Source organism: Quercus lobata, chromosome 9, assembly GCF_001633185.2.
Source record: "Quercus lobata isolate SW786 chromosome 9, ValleyOak3.0 Primary Assembly, whole genome shotgun sequence".
NCBI lineage: Eukaryota > Viridiplantae > Streptophyta > Magnoliopsida > Fagales > Fagaceae > Quercus > Quercus lobata.
Window position 1 is genome coordinate 50,725,289 of NC_044912.1, and position 13,443 is coordinate 50,738,731.

General features: G+C 31.6%; 1 protein-coding gene across 2 annotated transcripts in view; it reads right to left on the bottom strand.

Annotated features, from left to right (window-relative positions):
* Positions 1 to 13,443, bottom strand: part of LOC115959768 (BTB/POZ and MATH domain-containing protein 1-like) — a 64,461-nt gene that overhangs the window by 10,576 nt on the left and 40,442 nt on the right. The gene's annotated exons all lie outside the window — the stretch shown is intronic.

The following is a 13,443-nucleotide window of genomic DNA, read 5'->3' on the forward strand; positions in this document are numbered from 1 at the left end:
AAAATGACCAAAATACCTCCAAAACCCAAAAAATAACCAAAATACCCCTGAAACCCGAAAAAATGACAAAAATACTCCCAAAACCCAAAAAATGACCAAAATACCTCTGAAACCCAAAAAATGACCAAAATACTATTAAAACCTAAAAATGACCAAATTACCTCCAAAACCCAAAAAATGACAAAAATACCCTCGAAACCCAAAAAATGACCAAAATTCCCCAAAAACTCAAAAAATAACCAAAATACCACCAAAACCCACAAAATGACCAAAATACCTCCAAAATCTCTAAAATGAGCAAAATACCCCCCAAAACCTCTCAAATGTCCAAAATATCCCCAAAACCCAAAAAACTGACCAAAATACCCTCAAAACCCACAAAATGAGAAAAATACCTCCAAAACCTCTAAAATGAGCAAAATACCCCCCCCCCCCAAAAAAACCTCTAAAATGTCCAAAATATCCCTAAAACCCAAAAATTATCAAAATACCCTAAAAACCCAAAAAATGACCAAAATGCTTCCTAAACCTAGAAAATGACCGAAATACCCCCTAAACCTTAAAAATGACCGAAATACCTTTGAAACCTTAAAATTACCAAAAATACCCCCGAAACCTAAAAAATAACCAAAATACCTTTGAAACCTGTAAAATGATTAAAATACCCCAAGACCTAAAAAATGAATAAAATAACCCCAAAACCTATTACAATGACCAAAATACCCCAAAAATCTAAAAAAATGACCAAAATACCCCCAAAACTTAACAATTACCAAAATACACCCTAAACCTAAAAAATTACCAAAATACTCCCTAAACCTAAAAAATTACCAAAATACTCCCTAAACCTAAAAAATTACCAAAACACTCCATAAACCTAAAAAATGACCGAAATACCTCTAAATCCTAAAAAATAACTGAAATACCCCAAAAACCTAAGAAAATTACCAAAATACCCAAAAACCTAAAAAATGATCGAAATACCCCCAAAAACCTAAAAAAAATGACCAAAATAACCCCAAAACCTAAAAAAATGATCGATAAACACCCCTGAAACCCAAATTATGACCAAAATGCCCCTAAACATGTAAGATGACCAAAATACACCTGAAACATCTAAAATTACCGAAATAGAGGTTTCAGGTTATTTTGGATGTTTCAAGGATATTTTTGACAAATTAAAGGTTCTAAGAGTCTTTCATTCATTTTATAGGTTTCAAGGGAATTTCGGTAATTTTTTAGGTTTCGGGGTTATTTTGACCATCTTTTAGATTCTAAGGGTATTTTAGCCATTTTTTAGGTTACGAGGGCATTTCTGTCATCTTTTAGTTTTAGGGTTATTTCGGTAAATTTCTAGGGTTAGAAGTATTTTAGTAATTTTTAGGTTTTGGGGTATTTCGGTAATTTTTAAAGTTTCGGTGGTATTTTGGTCATTTTTTAGAGGTATTTGGGTCATATTGGGTTAAATGGGTGGGTTACTAATTAAATGGGTTGGGTTGGTAATGGATAATTAATTTATATATAAACGAGTCATAAATGGATAAATGGAGTAATTATACACCCAACCCATCTATGACCCAACCCATTTATGACCCAACCCGCCCATTTGCCACCCCTAGTTATTACCAAGATGTTACTTAAATACTCGTCCGTTTGGTATACCTCTTTAAACACATATTTTCAGTCTCTAAGATTCTAAAAAAAAAAAAAAAAAATCAGTTTTTAAATAACATTACATACGTTTCGTCATTTTTACACTTTTTTTACCCACATGTATATCCAAAAAATACAAATAACATTACTAAAACAACGTTACCAAACAACCTCCTGATATCTCAGTTTTCAGTTTTTGGAAACTCCTAAAATCTGTTTTTGATTCTCATAACACTAACTCAATTTTTTTTGAGTTTTGAATTATGAAAACCAAACAACATACTTTGAGTGGGTCCCACAATTTTTGAGTTTTGAGTTATCAAAACTGAGTTATATAATTCAAAACTCCTCAAACCAAATGGGCTTTACCTCATTAGTGAGACCCACAAGTTTTGGATGATGAATCATGAAAACTGAGTGATATTACTCAGTTTTTGGACTATCCAAACAAGCTCAAGTGGCTGCCTGTTTGGTATCCCTGTTTGAGTAACAATTTTCACATTTCAAATACACTTACACACATTTTTTTATTCACACGTATTTAAAAAAACAACAAAAATCTCATCTTAAACTACTCTACCAAACACAAATGTTTTTTTTTTTTTTCACTGAGTTTTTTTTTCTTTTTCTTTTTTAGCATAAAAACATACTTTTTATTTTATTTTATATACTTTAAATATATTTTCTAATTTTTTGATGTGTTTTATATATCAAATTTTTTTCCTTTCCAAATTTGTAATATATATATATATATATATATATGATATATTTTTGCATTTCCTTTTCTTTGAAGCCATATATTTTTTCAATCTAAATTTTGCTACAAATTATGGTATCCATTATTACGAACATACGTGGTATCCATTCTCTTTGTTGTGGATCTTTGAGTTCTTTCCTCCTATGAAGTGGGTCTTTGACATTTTCGACAAACGCAAGAATTTGAAACATGATTAAGAATTAAAAATTTTCTTTTAAAAAAATTATTATTTTTTAATCCAAATAATAATATATTTATTTTAGAGTTCTTTTATTTTTATATTAGAAATATAATGACTTTGATAATCTTTCTTTTAAAACTCTTAAAGCAAGGAAACACCTTTCTTTTTTTCTTTTCATTTTTTTTAGTTCTTTGACAATGAATTCAAAATATGAAAGTTGTTTTTGGATCAAAATTTGTATATGAAATCTAAATTGGTTATGCATTCAAGTTCAACTCATGTTCAAAATAAAATAAAATAAAATAAACTAATTTTGAAATTCTAATACTCATATCAATAATATTCGCTTACAACCCTCCAAGTATTATTCATTACCATATGTTTGTATTAACGTAAGTATATTTCATCTTAAACCACATATATTATTCCAAGGTAATTTAAAAATTTTAATACTTGTATCAACAATATTTGGTAACAAACCCTACAAGTATTATTCATTTTCCTAGGTTTGTATGAATAATATATTTCTTTTCAAGCCAAATGTATTGTGCCAAGGTTTTCATGTTACTCTCTCTTTTAATACTCGTATCAACAATATTCGTTTACAACGTTTTAAATGACTAAAGTGAGGTGTATAACTTTTCTTATTTATAAGACATCCACAAAAATCCTAGAACGATATTGGAAATTTGGAAGTGAATGTGATATCTCTAAGGAGCAAGGACTGCAAATTTCCAATAACTATGAATTTTACAAAATGTCATAATATCCATCAGGACATCATCAAATTAATTACCCTTTGTTTTGTAAGTATCTAATACAGAATCATATTCATCCTCCATGTGGCCAATAATATACCAATGTCTCCATTAGAATTTACCCAAAAAAAAAATGGCCATCAGATTCCTTGCGTTTAAAGCCTCAACAATCAGATGTCACATGTTTCTAGCTGAAAGAAATAGAAAAGGAAAAACAAACAAACAAATTGGAAGATAAGAAGCCTAACAAGAATATCACATAGACAAATATCAAGACCCATCAGGAATATAAGGGAGGAGCTCTAACCAGATAACCAAATTTGCATGGAAGATAGATAGTAAAAAGCAATAATGAAAATAACATATAAGCCCTTTAAGCTGATCTAAAAGAGAAAACAAAAAATTACTGGAAAAAAAAAAAAAAAAAAGAATCTAAGATTAACACAAAATTAGAGAGAGACATCATTTTTTCAGGTCCAACTGAAGTGATCCAACTCAGCATGATCAACTCGATCTTTTTGTTTAAAAAGACTTACCTCTACAGGAAACTCCAAGAAAGAATGCAGAAATCAACAATTAGGCGGATTTACAATTAAACAAATACAAAGGTGGACCATCTAGAGAGATTCTTTTATAAATAAAAATTAGGCTCATCAAGGAATATGTATCAACTTTACATCTATTACTTCTTTCTAAACAAAAAGCCTCCACAATATACAAATTTTGATGTTGAAAAGTAATAAGTACTTACGACAATTAGCTTACACATTCGTAGGATCTATTTGGAATCTGCTTATTTTGCTGAAAGTATTGTAAATAAAGGTAAAAGTTAATTGAAATAGTATACTGGGACCCATGAATAGTATCAAAAAGTGCAATGGGGCCTATGAATAGTAGCAAAAATAAGCTAAATAATAAAATAAACTAGTTTTTTTATTTTTTTTATTTTTTTATTTTTAATTTGGAGCCAAACACCCACGTAGAATCCATTACTGACTTGAAGGTTTGAAACGAACATTATTGCTTTGGAAGCAACCTGATTGGCTACAGAAATAACAGACAGGTGGTGTCGACAAGCCCTAATAATCACCCAATAACTGTAAGCTAGAAATTAACTCCTTGACACGCTTTTCTAGAACCTGTTTTTACTATCCTTTAATTGGTGGATTGTGTTTACTTTCATGAATAAGTTCACATTCTTCTTCCACAATAATATTAGCAACCACAAGTGTTGTAATGGGAAATAAGATGAACAAACACATAACTAGGCAAGGCATAGGACTCTCACACAGATCCCTCTCCTAAAAAGAGGTAAGACAAAGGCAGATTAATGTAAATATCTAGAAACAGAAGTTATAAAGTGTTGGAAAAATACATGTTTGTATCGCATACAAAACATAGGCAGCAGAAAAATTTACGAATCTACTTCATTCTCTATTGATAACATGTACTATGTAAATTTCAAAATTCAAGAATAAGAGAGCGTACCTTGATGCGGTGAAATTCAAAAACTAAAGATTAGAAGTATTTGAGAACACTTTTAATCTTCACTCCAATTCCAATTAATACCCAAGAAGTGTGGTCTTTCAATCAGTTTACAAGGGAGAATAAGAGAGTGACTTACACTCACATACACACCATTTCGTCTAACCCAAAATTATGTATGTTTCTCTCTTTATATCTAACTGATTATCTAATTGGGCTAGCTTTTTGAGCCATTCCAAATGGGTTTTAGTATGTGACTTGGAATGAGACCAAAAGGGAACAAATAAGACTCTAGCTCTAAAGGGCCTTGGGCTTTTCTGTCAACTCTTGACAAGTCCAAAGTTACCATTAATTATATTTAGTACTACTATATAAATATAATTTCACTCTATGCCTTATTAATATATTATATCCCAAGATTTTATTATACATGCAACTTCTTTATAAAATATTCGTAGTAATACAAAGTCATGAATGTAGACTGCCACTTTGAAGATTATTACATCTTAATCTTTGAGTACCCAGTTTTATCCTTTAAGTTATTCATCATATATTTATGAAATCCAATTTCATAAATATATACTTTATTAACTCCTTACTAAAGTGGTTAGACCTAACACTCTGAATAACCAAACCCATTAAACTTATCTCAAGAGAATATTTTATATCTTCATTAAGAGATTACGAATTCCATCTTGAGAATATATGTTCCATCAACACTAAATGTGACTGCCCAACATATTGAGATTTTGATCGTGACTTTAGATTTCACTTTTGATATATCAAAGCAACTTACACTTCATGATTAGGTCCATTGTTCTCTCAGGATTAAGAGTTCATGTAAATAAAAGTCGTGAGATTTATTATTCATTTGACAGTTGTTAGGAGAATAATAAATCTCACAGCGGTCCAATTCAATATATCTTAACTCTTAAAACATATCAACATATTAACTAGAAGTCTCCACTTCCATGATCAAGACAAATCATTTTAATTGATATGTTATAGTCTTTGAGGTAAAATGCTCAATTTCATTACTAACTGCGAACTAAAATTCTAAGTTTACAAAGAACTTGTGATCTATATTTTTTGTGACTAAGTCACATAAATCACATACTATGCATCTCATGGACTATATGATAATGTCCATATTTATGTTACCATTATTTTAGATAATAATAAAATAACTTTACTAATCACAACATTAAGTCATACATAGCATCATACAATAGGATTTAAAGGCACTAATCTTAACAATCTCTCACTTGCCCTAAAGACTATTATGCACTAATCTAACTCCCATTACCTCAAAATGTGACTCAAAAGTCCTTTGGGGTAAGGCTTTGGTAAAGGGATCTACTAGATTACTTGCACTATCAATCTTTGCTACTACTACATCTCCTCGAGCAACAATGTCTCGAATGATGTGGTACTTTCTTTCTATGTGCTTTCCTTTTTTTGCGATTCCTTCAATCCTTAGATTGTGCAACCGCTTCACTATTGTCACAGAACAATGTAATAGGAACTTGCTCCATTCTTACAACACCAAGATCAGAAAGGAATTTATTGAGCCAAATAGCTTCCTTTGCCACTTCACAAGTAGCAACATATTTAGCTTCCATGATGGAGTCAACAATACAAGATTGCTTAACACTCCTCCAATATATGGCTCCACCTCCACGGTGAACACACAACTTGAAGTGGACCTTTTTAAAATCAAGATCTAACTGAAAATCTGAATCTGTATAACCAATGGGAATCAAATCCTCACTATGGTAAACAAGCATATAATCTCTTGTTCTCCTTAGATACTTAAGAATATGCTTTACAGCTTGCCAATGTTTAAGTCCTGAATTTGGTTGATATCGGCTGACCATACCAACTGAATAACAGATATCTGGTCTAGTACATAGCATGGCATACATGAGACTTCCCATTGCAGAAGCATAGGGAACTTGTCTTATCATATTTTCTTCCTCAAGAGTCCTAGGCCTTTGGTCATTAGATAGAGGAACTCCATGTCTGAAAGGAAGTAATCTTTTCTTGGAGTTTTGCATGCTAAAATGTTCTAGAACCTTATCTATATATCTAGCTTGTGACAAACCTAACATCCTATTCTTTCAATCTCACCAAAGCTTGATCCCTAGAATAAAGTTAGCTTCGCCCAAGGCCTTCATATCAAATTGACTTGACAACCAAACCTTTATTGATGATTGTTGACACCTCATTTTGCAACCAGCAGTTAACCTCACTTGGAGGGTAAAAGGGTAATTTTGTCTTGAAAATATGTATCTTGATTCTAGTCATTATATCCATAATCTCATTTCACTAAAATGATCTTAATGTTGTAATAATCAAATTGACTGGTCATAAGCCCTAATCGGACCACCGGATTGAAAGTTATCATCAAATCAAGTTTTCATCAAATCAAGTTTTAATGGCTGAGATGCACTATCACAAATTGAGTCTGACTATATGTGATTATGAACAATTGATTTCAATTGGTTATAAATATAATCAATTTGAGATCAATGATGTGTCATAATTTGATTGGTTAAGACTACATTTTATGGTAGGGTTACGCACACCTAATTAATTAGATAGTTAAATATTAATTATTCAATGAGTAATTTGTGTAATTATATTTTAATTAGGGTAAATTCAGAACTAATTAAGTCTGAAATGGGAGTGATTGGAGCCTATTAATGTTAATTGGAAACTAATTTGGGACTTATTAATGTTAATTGTACTGAAATTATTTTCTAACAAATAACCTCTGCTCACCATTTCGTTGATATCTCTTAGAATATTTTGAATCTGTGAATGAGGTTAATTTTTTCAGAAACTAGACATCCAAGGCTTCAATTTGAGTACAAGAACGAGACAATTCCGATCATAATTGAGGAAAATATGATTTTTTTTAATTTGGTTCTACAGGCTGCTATAGTAGCTACGGGAAAATCGAATTTGCTTGCTCTTCACTCCCACCAATCTCTAAATTTAATGCACCCGATATCCCTAGGCTAAAATAAGGTCTAGGTTCATGATCTTTTGTCAACTCTTATTAAATGACCTTTCATTCATATTTTCTCCATCACAACTATATAAATCCTCATCTCTTCTATTCCAAGACCAAAAAAAAAAAAAAATCCCTCTCTTCCCCTCTCTTGAGTTTTAGTGAAATTGAGTAGTCTTGTTATATCTTGATCTTCTTAAGAATCAATGTATTGAGTGAGATTCATTCTTCCTCTTCTAACTCTTTTTTTCCTCCACCCTTAGGACCTCTACCAAGAGTCTCCTCCTCCACCATATGGATCTTGCATGAAAGTATAATTTCTTTCCCTAACTTGTTTTTTGTGTTTCCATGATGAGAATTTAGGATCAAATTAGGATAGTAACTATTTAAATTCTCCTAAATATATTTGAATGTTCTCAAATGTTCTTATGTGTTATTCATATGTTCTTAGTTGTTCATCACATGTTCATGCATAAAACTAGTTTCGATTTTAAATCCACATCAAAAATATAAAAAAGATGTTTGTTTAATAATTCTTTTAAATGCTTGAATCTAGGATACACCATCCACACACATTCACTAGAATTTATTTTTCAATCCAAATGAAATGCTTAATAAATTGAATTAGGGTTTATTATATGCACACACTTTAAATTCAACATGCAAATTGATTGATAACATATTGGATGATGTGATATGAATATTGGTCATCATAGTCTAGAAGACCGATTTCACTAGGCAAGGTGGGTGTCTAACACCTTCTCACCTTATAACATAGTCTCCGAACTTAGATCAAGGGTTGATAGACCAATGTTTATCCTTGTAATTTTCAATTTTTAGATTGTAACTAAAAAACAAAGTTATGTATTTTATCTTAAATTGTATCTAGGACCAAAGCCATGTAATTTTCATATGATCAATATAAATTTAATTGAAAATTAATAAAATGAGGAATTTTTCAATTTTGATTTTCTTATTTATCCTAGTAATTAAATAAGCAGCGACTTAATTGTAAAACCCTTAATTTAAAGGAGAAAATATAACTAGTTGAACCTCCATTTTGAGAGGTAATAACACGACCCCACCTATTCACGTGGATTTGGCCCAACATCATAAAAACAGGCCGGGAGCGTGGTCTCTCACAATGACATAACCCCTACGTCATTCCCAATGATTAGAATATTATCAACATAAAGCACTAAAAACATTACTACTTTATCTCGATGTCTTTTGTACACACATAGTTCATCAAGATTTTGTTCAAAATCAAATGACTTGATTGCTTGATCAAATTTGATGTTCCATGATCTAGATGCTTGCTTAAGTCCATAAATGGACCTTTTCAACTTGCATACCATATCCTCTTGGTTCTTTGCTATAAAACCTTCCGGTTGCATCATATAGATTTATTCTTCAAAATTGCTATTAAGAAATGCAGTCTTGACATCCATTTGCCAAATCTCATAATCATAATGAGCAGCAATGGATAAGAGAATTTTGATAGATTTAAGCATAACTACTGGCGAAAAAGTTTCCTCAAAGTCAATACCTTCTTTTTTTGTGTATACCCTTTCGCCACTAGTCTTGCTTTAAAGGTACCTTTCCATCTATCCCTCTCTTCCTCTTATAAACCTATTTGCAACCAACAGGTTTAATGTCATTAGATACTTTTACAAGATCCCATACTTGATTGGAATACATAGAATCCAATTTAGATTTCATAGTTTTGACCCAATGATGTGCATCTATATCATTCATTGGCTCTTCATAAGTGTAAAGATCAGATTCAATCTCTTCTGGCATAGCTTCATAAGTTTCTTCCAAACCTATAAATCTTATAGGTGGCCGAACAACTCTCCCATTATGACGAGGCTCCTATGTACTAGTCATCTCATGAGTAATATTTTGTGGCGTATCTAAAACAACCACATCATCCTTAGTTTCATCCATTGGTTGTTCAATTACAAGTTCATCTATTTCAGCCAAGACAACTTTACTCCTAGGATTAAAATTATTCATATGATCATCCTCCAAAAATTTGGCATTGGTACTAACAAACACTTTGTTATCTTTATAATTATAGAATAAATAACCCTTAGTTTCCTTTGAATACCCTAAAAACATGTATACTTTTGTTTTTGCTTCCAACTTATCAGACTTCCCTTTCAACACATGTGCTGGACATCCCTAAATGTGGAGGTATCTCATACTAGGCTTACGCTCACTTTACAATTCCTTAGGTGTGTTGGAAACTGATTTTGATGAAACTAAATTCAAAATATGCATTGCAGTTTTTAGTTCATATCCCCAAAAGGAAATTGGCATTAGTAACTCATCATGGACTTAACCATTTCTAAAAGAATCCTATTCTATCTGCTACACCATTTTGTTGGGGAGTTTTAGGTGTAGTCAATTGGGATACAATCCCATTTTGAGTTAAGTAGTCCTTGAAAACCCCAAGAAGATATTCGCCACCTTGATCTAATCGAATGACCTTTATGCGTTTACCTAATTGATTTTCAACTTCAGCCCTAAACTCTTTGAAATTTTCAAAGGTTTCGAACTTCCATCTCATTAGGTACATATAACCATATCTTGAGTAATCATCAGTAAAAGTGATGAAGTACTCATAACCTCCTTTTGTTTGGATTGACATAGGACCACATACATCCGTATGAACTAATTCAAGCAACTTTCGGGCTCTTCTACCTTTTGCATTAAAAGGTTGTTTGGTTATTTTACCCTCCAAACAAGATTCACGAACTGGAAATCCATCAAAGTCCAATGGCTCTAAGAGTCCATCTTTGATCAGTCTTTGAATTCTGTTTGAATTAATATGACTTAAACGCAAGTGCCAAAGATATGCATCATTAGTAGAAGGAAACTTTCTCTTTAATGATTTTACATGAGAGTTATTATCTAATTCTGAATTGTATAATTCATGCTTATCAGGAGTTAAAATACAAAGACCATTAACAATATTGCCAGAACAGATAAACACTTTATCCTTCTTTATTACAATATTATCTTTCAGGATAACATAATATCCATGTTTACCTAAATAAGTTGTAGAAATTAAATTCCTACGAACATTAGGTACATACAGACAGTCTTCCAATATTAAAACTTTAGATTCAAAACATAAATTAAACACTCTAACAGCTACAACTAGAATTCTGCTCCCATCAACCAAGGTAAGAAACATTTCCCCTTCATTTAGCTTTCTGGTCTCCTGGAACCCCAACAAAGAATTGCAGATATGATTGGTACAACCTGAATTCACACAACAGGAATCCATGAGATTCTATACTAAACATGTTTCAAGAAGGAATGTACTTTTCATACCCTTATTCTTGGCAACTCTGAATATTGGACAATTCCTTTTCCAATTCCTTTTCTCGCCACAATGGAAACACTTTCCTTTGGCATAGTCCTTTTTCTTTCCCTTGTTGGCAACTCCTAAGGCAATTTGTTTACCATCTTGCTTGGTGAAGTCATTTTTCTTCTTCTTCTTACCCTTGCCTTTCGACTTAGGTTGAGAAGTAGAAGCTTCAGCCATATTAGCATTAATACTAGATGTACCAAGAATGCCTTCCACTGCCACCAACTCATTCATTAATTCAGACAATGTATAAATCTTTTTGTTCATGTTATAATTAAGTCTGAATTCCTTGAATGATTCTGGTAGTGACTGGAGTATCATATCCACTTGGAATTTTCCATCAATATCAGCACCCAAAACTTCCAATGTATTCAGATGAGAGATCATCCTAAGACAATGCTCCCTCACTGAAGTACCTTCAGCCATTTTGGTATTATAAATTTGCCTCATAGTTTTTTGCCTTGCAGAACGGTCTTGCTCACCAAACATCTCCTTCAGACTTAGCATTATGTCCGAAACTAGTTCTACATCTTGCATTTGATGCTGTAAAACATTTGAAATAGATGCTAGGATATAGCCCTTGGTCATCTCATTAGATTTCTTCCAACGATCATACCGCTGTTTTTCCTCAAGAGGAGTATCTAATGATGGAAAGTTAGGACAAGGTCGATTAAGCATATACCTGTGCTCTTCAGCAGTTAGAAAAATTTTCAAATTTCATTTCTAGTCAACATAGTTGGATTCAGTTAGTTTGTTTTGATTAAGAATAGTAACAAATGGGCTAAAAGATGCCATGATTTAAATTTGAAAATAACAAACATGAATATAATAAGTAAACCAGACATTATCAATTTAGCATATAAACATATAGTATGGAACCTTAATAAAACCATAATATAAAATATGAAACGACAACCCAATCCCATATCTAGAATTCCTTGATAGCAAGTATATTATAAATACTACGATTGATTGCGAAATATTCTTATTATTAGTGCTATTATGATAACTCTTATCAAACACTAATAATATGCCGTATTAAGTTTGGCCTTTAAGTAAATAATGACATAGCTCCTTTTGAAGGTTAACATTACACTTAGTCTAGTATACACCATTATCTAGAATCATATGTAGCCACATTTCATCTCCCTTATTGTGTTTAAACTTGTAGTACCATGAAACAAAACACCCTCCTTTAATTGGTGGGTTGTGTTGACTTTCATGAATAAGTTCACATTCTTCTTCCACAATATTATTAACAACCACAAGTGTTGTAATGGGAAATAAGATGAACAAACACATATCTAGGCAAGGCATAGGACCCTCACACAGATCCCTCTTCTAAAAAGAGGTAAGATAAAGGCAGATCAATGTAAATATCTAGAAATAGAAATTATATAGTGTTGGAAATATACATGTTTGTATCCCATTCAAAACATAAGCAGTGGAAAAATTTACGGATCTACTTCATTCGCTATTAATAACATGTACTACGTAAATTTCAGAATTCAAGAATAAGAGAGAGTACCATGATGCGGTGAAATTCAAAAACCAAAGATTAGAAGTACTTGAGAATACTTTTAATCTTCACTTCAATTCCACTTAATACCCAAGGGAGAATAAGAGAGTGACTTACATTCACATACACTCCATTTTGTCTAACCCAAAATTTTGTATGTTTCTCTCCTTATATTTAACTGATTATCTAATTAGGCTAACCTTTTGAGCCATTCCAAATGGGCTTTAGTATGTGGCTTGGAGTGAGACCAAAAGGGAACAAATAAGACTCTAGCTCCAATGGGTCTTGGGCTTTTCTGTCAACTCTTGACAAGTTTAAAGTAACTATTAATTATATTTAATATCATTATATAAATAGAATTGCACTCTAGGCCTTATTAATAAATTATATTCCAAGACTTTATTATATATGCAACCCCTTCATAAAATATTCATGGTAATACAAAGTCATGAATGTAGACTGCCACTTTGAAGATTACTACATCTTAGTCTTTGAGTACCTGATTTAATCCTTTAAGTTATTCATTATATATTTATGAAATCCAATTTTATAAATATAAATTTTAGTAACTCCTTACTAAAGTGGTTAGGCCAAATACTCTGAATAACCAAACCCATTAAACTTATCTCAAGAGAATATTTTATATCTCTGTTAAGAGATTATGAATTCTATCTTGAGAATATATGTTCCAT